Source organism: Papio anubis, chromosome 3, assembly GCF_008728515.1.
Source record: "Papio anubis isolate 15944 chromosome 3, Panubis1.0, whole genome shotgun sequence".
Taxonomy (NCBI): Eukaryota; Metazoa; Chordata; class Mammalia; order Primates; family Cercopithecidae; genus Papio; species Papio anubis.
The window spans coordinates 105,469,131-105,477,697 of record NC_044978.1 but is presented as its reverse complement, the minus strand read 5'-3'; the positions used below and the strand labels follow the sequence as shown (position 1 = coordinate 105,477,697).

The window sequence follows — 8,567 nt, the reverse complement described above, 5'->3', positions numbered from 1 at the left end:
GTGACACAAAGGAGAAACTAGTATATGGTGCTGGAGACATTCAGAGTTTAAACAAGAGATAAAATCTACCACTAATGGTAGGATTTTGTTAAAGTTTTTCTAGGGTGTGCTTATACCAGGGTCTGAAACCTTAAAATCTTCTATTTAAAATCTCAATGAAACTAACATAAATTTAGGGAGCCAAGATATGTACTCCTATATGAGAAACCAAACACAAAGATTAGGAAAGAAATGTGTAAACCTTTTCAGGGAAGAGTAAGGCTAGCCTCTCCTATAATACTGAAAAACAAAGGCAAAGGTGTAAATGGAAAAATCTGGCTACAGGGTTTTGTGTTACCAAGGTTGGAAATTCACCCAGCATAGTTCAAAACAGGAATGGGCTTTTTTTTTTTTGCAAGTAGCCATTTAGTAAATATTTCAGGGTTTGCAGGCCAGATGATCTATACCTAAACTACTCAAGTCTGAGTTGTGAGAAGGCATAGGTATACATAAATAAATAGGTGTGGTTGCGTTCAATAAAGCTTTATTTAAAAAATGTTGCTTTAGTCTGTAGACCCTTAGTAGAGCAAATAAAACTACTCATAAGCGATGTCTCCCAGGTGAAAAATGCATGCCCTAATGGGTGGTATTTGCTAATTTCCACGGTATAAATACTAGCACTGTGGCTAATTTTAAACTATCAATGGCTGAAAAATTGATTTGAAAAATTCCTGAATAATTAACAATCAGCACTTTGAGCTAATTTCGAACAGTTGTAGGACAATATAGAATATGATCCACTTACGGAGGAGTAGATGAGCCCATGTCCTGAGCCTTAGTTTTTCAGGTTTTGCAATCTTACATTATCTTCCCTCCTTCCAGGTTTCCCTGTCCCTGTCGCTCATATCTGCTTACTAGAGTCACAGTCTTAAAAACAATCTTCCTGCAAGCATTTGGCTTAGGCATAGCTCAACCTCAAGAGTTATAAAACATTTATACGTCATTTTCTTTTTAATTCAGTGGCTTATTTATGCATATTTCCCTAATATGAGTAATGCCATTTTGAGCAAGCACCTATATTATAAATTATTAATTCAAGAAAGGTAGACACCTAGATATCCGTTGATGAATTTATATTGTAGACTTATAATAAAAATTACCACGTATGATGAGGTATTCACAGTCAAAGGAAACAGTACAAAAGAGAATATGTTCAGGAGGAGACCACAGAATGGGCTGAAAGAGAACATAATTATAAAAGAAATGATGAGAAACAAGCTTGGGCTCATTTGGGGAGGGATAAAACTCTAGATCCAACTACTCATTATTAGACCATTTTCATAATGAACCTGTTTCAAAAAAAAGTCAAAGTGGATATGCACTTGGTGCTAAATGAGTTTAGAAATAAAACAAAGTTGCGAAAGCCTTCTTTTATCCTCTGTCAAATTAGAAAAACCAAGTAGGCCTTTGTACTTGTAATAGTCTATTTGTTTAAATACATAGACAAGTGGCAGGGGAATCATTTAAATGTTTGCAGGCAGTCAACCGCATTAAAGAATCACAAGAAAACAGGCTGGACTCCGTAGTCAAACTGCTAACTTTATTCTAATTAATAACCCTAAATTGTGGAGCTGTTCATGGATTGCTTACATTTGGGATATATGAATGTTGAAGTTAGAGTCTGAAATTCGAGGTAAAATAAAATAAAACCATCAGCATATGTGAAATTTTTGGTAATCCTTATACCAGTAAAAGGAGATTGTACATTGTTTGAGATTTAAAAGATTTGATCATAGGAATAGTGTGTACCAACCCAAATGCTCTTATTTCATAGTTATTTCACAGTCTTGTATTCACATTCATTTAACTCTCACTAATCTGTCAGGGACTCTCATCCTTGTTGTGCATCCAGCATGTGCGTCTCCTTAAAGGTTATTTATAGATGTGAGATACAAGAATGGGGAATATAGTCCACAAAATATCACTGTTTAGTTTTTAAAAAATGTGTTAAATCCGTCATATTTAGGTAACAAAATTCAGCTCTTGTCCTCCAGAAACTTACAGTTTCTACCCCCATTTTCTCTGCTTCACTTTCCTGGGACGATCTTGTTGCAAAGTTTAATGAGATAAGTATGGGTTATTATAAAGCAGATTGGAATTTTAAATGACAAATAGTAGTAACCCTTAAGTGCAGGTAAGATAAAAACCTCCCCCATCCCACTTTCAGAGGTTCTGCCTTATCAGAGTCCCTGACCCACAGTGAGAAATTAATACACATATTTTTGAATAAATTTTGAATAAGCAGTTGGGGATTTAAGTAAACAAGAAATTATCCTATAGTGAGAGAAGATTTGTAACACGTGGTGAGAGGTACAAAGTAGCATATCCCAGATCATGGGTTTTTTATGACTCCCTTTCCCGTGCTCTTTCTCTTTCTCCACATCAGGGATGAGCTGATTAGAGTAATTTTATATAGAGTTGGTAAATGTCAATGAAGGAAGAATGAAAGTAGATAAAGAAAAAGGGTCAAAACAATGAAGTTTTATAAAAAGCAATATTCAATATCTGAAGAGGAAAACTTTACTGTCTTTTTTTTTTATTTTTTAGTGAGACAGAGTCTTGCTCTGTTGCCCAGGCTGGAGTGTAGTGGTGCGATCTCGACTCACTGCGACCTCCACCTCCAGAGTCCAAGCAAGCAATTCTCCGGCCTCCCGGCCTCAGCCTCCTTAGTAGCTGGGATTACAGGTGTGTGCCACCATGCCGGGCTAATTTTTGTATTTTTAGTAGAAATGGGGTTTCACCTTGTTGGTCAGGCTAGTCTTGAACTCCTGACCTCATGATCCACCTGCCTTGGCCTCCCAAAGTGCTGGGATTACAGGTGTGAGCTACTGTGCCCAGCCTTTACTGTCTTTTATAGACTATACTGGAGGCCTTTGCTTGGTCCACAAGTCATATCCTTAGCATTCCTCCATGGAGAAGGCTCATGGGCAGCTAATTTTGTTCTGCATGATCCTAGGTCTTTGTCCATTAGTTTACTGGGCCAATGAGACTTTTTTTCTCCTTGGAATTTGTAATTAGCATTCAAGAATGGTTGGTAAGTCTCTACAACCTGCTGAAAATGGGATATGTATAGACTGCGGACCACGGAGAGCCATCATCAACCATGTAGATTGTCAAGCGGAGAAAGTGGGTCTGCCTGAAGAGAACAAAGCAGATGTGCAGAGAGAAGCAGAGAAAATCAACAGGGAGACAGCGCTGCCAGGTTTCATCAGGCTTTCTCGGTGGTGGTCATGGGGCTTTCCTCAGTCTTTTCATAAGTTCTCTGAGATAACACCTCCTTCTTATGTTAGTTAGCTTTACTTGATTTTTATTAATTACAAATTTGGTTTTTATTGCAAACTTTTATTATAAACAAAAATGGAACTTAAGTTGTTGTTTCGTAAATTTTCTATTTTGCGCCTTTGCCCAAACATTACCATTTCAATAAAATCTAACTTGATCATTACACTGAAAATTTTATTTTATTTTTTTTTATTTTTTATTTTTTTTTTTTTGAGACGGAGTCTTTGCTCTGTAGCCCGGGCTGGAGTGCAGTGGCCGGATCTCAGCTCACTGCAAGCTCCGCCTCCCGGGTTTGTGCCATTCTCCCGCCTCAGCCTCCCGAGTAGCTGGGACTACAAGCGCCCGCCACCTCGCCCGGCTAGTTTTTTGTATTTTTAGTAGAGACGGGGTTTCACCGTGTTAGCCAGGATGGTCTCGATCTCCTGACCTCGTGATCCGCCCGTCTCGGCCTCCCAAAGTGCTGGGATTACAGGCTTGAGCCACCGCGCCCGGCCTACACTGAAAATTTTAATTTTACTCCCCCTGCTGTTATGGGCTGACTTGTGTCCCCCATCCCCCCAGGTTTTATATTGATGTCATAATCCCCAGTGCTCCAGAATGTTCTGTACTTGGAGATTAGATCTTTAACGAAATAATTAAGTTAAATTATAGTCATTGGAGTTGGACCCTAATCTAACATAATTGGTATCCTCATAAGAAGAGGATATTTGGACACAGAGGGGTACAAAGAGAAGACTATTACGAAGATACAGAAAGAAGACAGCCATCTGGCTGGGCAGAGTGGCTCATGCCTGTAATCTCAGCACTTTGATAGGCCAAGGCGAGTGAATCACCTGAGGTCAGGAGTTCGAGACCAGCCTGGCCAACATGGCAAAACCCCATCTCTACTAAAAATACAAAAGTTATTCGGGAGCCTGAGGCAGGAGAATCGCTTGAGCCTAGGAAACAGAGGTTGCAGTGAGCTGAGATCGCACCACAGCACTCCAGCCTGTGTGACAGAGCGATACTCTGTCAAAAAAAAAAAAAAAAGAAGAAAAAATGGTAGCCATCTACAAACCTGGGAGAAAGGTCTGGAGCACATCCTTACCTCACAACCATCAGATGAAACCAACCCTGCCAACACCTTGACTGTAGACTTCTATCCTCCAAAACGCTGAGAAAATACATCTCTTTTTCTTTAAGCCATTCAGGCTGGTGTACTTTGTCATGACATCCCTAGCAGGTGAATATACTACTGCCTACACTGATCTCCCTGACCTTGTACTATTGCATTAGTAAATATTCTTCTCATTTTTATCTTTCTCTCATCACTAGAATGTAAATTCATGAACGCAGAGAGTTTTGCCTATTTTGTTCTCTGATATTTTTCTCAGTGCTTTGAACAATGTTAAATACACATATATACACAAATAAGAAATTGTATTAATGCATGATGTTTCCGTACAGATACTAAGTACCACATGAAGAATGGAGATCCTTGTGTCACTCTGGGGAAATCAAGTCAATTCATAAAAATCGTAATTATGTTTTGTAAAAATGAAATGTTGGGACTTCTTTAAAACATGAACTATACAGCATCCTATAATTCTGTGAAAAGAAATGAATACTCAGTTTTTACCTTTCTGCTACTAAAAAGACTTTGGCTTTGTAATTTTAAGACCTTCAGTGAAACTCTGTGTATCCAAAGGTGTTTCTTCTGCCTTTCTGTGAAGACTCTAGGGAATATTTGTGTTTCTTCTTGCTTCTAGAAATTTATCAGTGAGTCTTCTACATGTGATTTGGGGATGAAATGAATATGCTTATAATTAAATTCTCAACTTTATTTACAAATATTAATAGTAAGTTAAACATTCTTTTAAGATTTGATAGGAATTAATTTTTTCATGAAGAAAACATTTTGAGGCTATTTTTGAAAAGGAATGACTATTATAGAAAATCCAGTTTTATAAAATTATGTGATTATTACGATATATAAAATCACATCCTCATTGGAGTTCCTTTCTTCCTTTTATTCTGTAAATTTATTAGTTATCAGGCATTCCTTTTAACTTAATCCAAGCTCTATTTGGGAAGAAGTTACAACTTGTGTTGCAAGGTTAGTTCAAATTTTATTATTCATTTTATCCTTGACCTCAGTGGTTAAAACTATTAAGTAAAGTAATGTTAATTGTGGTGGTGTTTTTTGATTTAGACACTTGTCCACTAGGAATTGGACTGAGACCAATTCATTTCATTCCAGCCACTGAACAGACATCAAGCTATAATGATTTTTGGTCACTGTTCAAGAGTTTACATTAATATAAAGGGCACACAGGGTAAAACTCAATCATAAATACCACCCTATACATTTAGCTGGACGTTTATGTACTAAACCGTGTGAAGTAATGGGGGAAATTATGAATACATATATTTTAATATTTTGCAACTGAGTATGAAGCATCACTATGAATTTTGTTCTGTTTTTTTTTATTGTATAAAATAAGACAGGGCATTTAAAATCTTTAAAAAGAACTAAAAGAATTACTTGTCTCAATCCACTAATTATTTGATTACCTAATATTCCTCAAGTACTACACAGGAAATACATAATATCTGAAATTGAGTAAGGTATGATCTTGGCCCTGAGGAGGGTTATGGTTTAGTACAAGAAATGAGATAAGTAAATGGGTAATAAATGGCAGATTTAAGATAATGGATAACACTTATTGAGTACTCACCTGTTCCAGGCAGTCTTCTAAGAGCTTTTTATATACTATGCCAACTGAAACTTTTAACCAGACATTGAGGTATGTATTGTTTTATAGATAAGGAGACAAAGTCACAGAAACTTGAAGCAAGTTTGTGAGGTCATGAAGTTAGTAAGTAAACATGTTGCCATCTGAACTGATGATTTTGGCCCCTGCATTACATGCTTAACCTCTGTAGTTTGCCTTTAGGGTAAACTCCTTAAAAACAATGTAAAAACACAACAAAATGAAAACCCTACAATCTTGTGTAATACTTCACATGAGGCAGAAATCACGTCTGTGTTGGGGAATCCTAGAATACTTCTTGGGAAGGATGCATTTGGAAGGGTCCTTAAAATATTTAATATGCGGACATCTAGAATGAGACATCATCTTTGGTAGAGAGACTATGTCTTAGACTGCCTAGCTGATCACCAAATCTTCCTGTACACAGAGGCAGACTACCTTTCTCATCCTCCGTTGTAAACAGGTACAATCATGTGACTGAGTTCTCTACCCACAAGAATGTCTATTGTATATACATTGCAATGTATATAACATATACTGTATCTACAGTAGAAATGCTATAAGAGCTGCATACTTTTAGGCCAGGCCTATACAATTTCTTATGTAGGATTTTTTCCTGCTTTTCCTCCTTATTGCAGATGATCCATAGACCTTAGTTGAAGATGGCAGACCACATTCACAATACGAAAGAGGCGCAGATCCCTGAGTCACAACTTGAAGAAAAGTCAACTACCTACTGGGCAAACCCATTTTAGGCATTTTTGAATGAGAATAAATGCTTACTGTAGTAAGCTACTGATATTTTCACATTCATGGACTATAACAGTTAGCCTACCTTCACTTATATAGGAAATATAAGAAGCAGAGTGTCCTATAAGGAGAATAAATTAAATTTGCCTGTGATCAGTGGTTGGGAAGTGTAATTTGAGGTCATATGAAGCCAATAGAGGTTAAAATTGCATATGGCAAAACTACCCTTAAAATTCCCTATACAGTTCAGTGTATACAACATAGCACAATACAAAATAAAATTTATTTAGCTGAGTATTTAGAGACCTATAGATGATTGTATCAGTCCTTCCCACTCTTGCATTGTCAATGTTTTTCTAGTGTCAATTAATTATTCAACTTCTTCCTTTAGGATATTGATGAAACCATTAACCACTTATTTGTCTGCCCACCTGAACCATATGTTCCACTTCTTTAATGGAGAAGAAACACAATCTTTCTAAAGTGTTTGGCAAGGAGTGTTGGTTATTTCAGCCTAGGTTTCTGCCACTGCCTGAGGCATATTACATAATGTGATTTCATGGAATTGAGAGGCAGTTAATATTCTTAGAAAGAACACAGGCTTTATCAGCAGAGAACTTGGGCTTGAATTCCAGCTTTTACATTGTTCTAGTTATGTTGTGGACCTTGGGCAATTTACTTTTTTGAACTTCTATTTTCCAATTAGTAAATTGGAGATAAAAATAAAGACATTAATTTTGTTCCAAAGATATGTTTATCTATAATAACTAATTTTTATTGAGCATTTATCATGTTGCATTTTCTAAATCAATTGCTCTTTATATTTTCTATAATTTTCAGGTTTCTGTGCTTTGTAGACATTGTTGGTTTTGATCTGTGCATGTAATACATTCTGTTAAGTATATATAGAATTCCCAACTCAGGAATAGACAGCATTTTGACTTAATTATTTCCTTCTTCTCTCTTTTTATTTTTTACTTGTTTATTTTTTTATGAAACAAAGTCTTGCTCTGTCACCCAGGCTGCAGTACAGTGGCATGATCTCGGTTCATTGCAACCTCTGTCTCCTGGGTTCAAGCGATTCTCCTGCCTCAACCTCCCAAGTAGCTGGGATTACAGGCATGTGGCACCATGCCTGGCTAATTTTTGTATTTTTAGTAGAGACAGGTTTCACCATGTTGACCAGGTTAGTTTGGAACTCCTGACTTCAGGTGATCTGCCCACCTTGGCCTCCCACAGTGCTGGGATTCCAAGTGTGAGCCGCCTCACCTGGCCCCTTTTTCTATTTTTCCCTTTATTCATATCTCCCTTTTACCATTATACCTACATTCAACACATGTTTAATCCCATTTGCTCCATTTCTGTTAAGGTTAATCAATTACGTAAAAATTGTATTTTTAAGTTAATATGTAAATTGCTAACATTTTTAACTTTTCATTTACAGCAACCTTAGTATCTAGTTAAGGAAGGTGCTGTAAACTTCATTTGACAAAGAGACTAAATGACTTGTCTTATTATGTTCCACATTATTTGGTGACAAAGCTGGGACTAAAAAAAAAAAAATTAACAGTTATGGAGCACTTATCATTTGTCTAGCACTGTTCATATATTAAGTAATTTCCTGCTCATAGCACTTCTGTGAGTTAAGTACTATTATTACCACCAAATCATATACGAGGAAAAGGAGTCACAAGGATGTTTGAGTAGCGTGCCAAGGTCATAAAATCACTAAGTGGTTGATAT

General features: G+C 36.8%; 1 long non-coding RNA gene across 1 annotated transcript; it reads left to right on the top strand.

Moving 5' to 3' along the window:
- The first annotated feature begins 4,310 nt into the window (after positions 1–4,310).
- On the top strand, positions 4,311–6,875 carry LOC116274177. The gene is made up of 2 exons (XR_004182769.1): positions 4,311–5,416; positions 6,713–6,875. It is a non-coding gene; the product is annotated as an uncharacterized LOC116274177 (long non-coding RNA).
- The last annotated feature ends 1,692 nt before the right edge of the window (positions 6,876–8,567 follow it).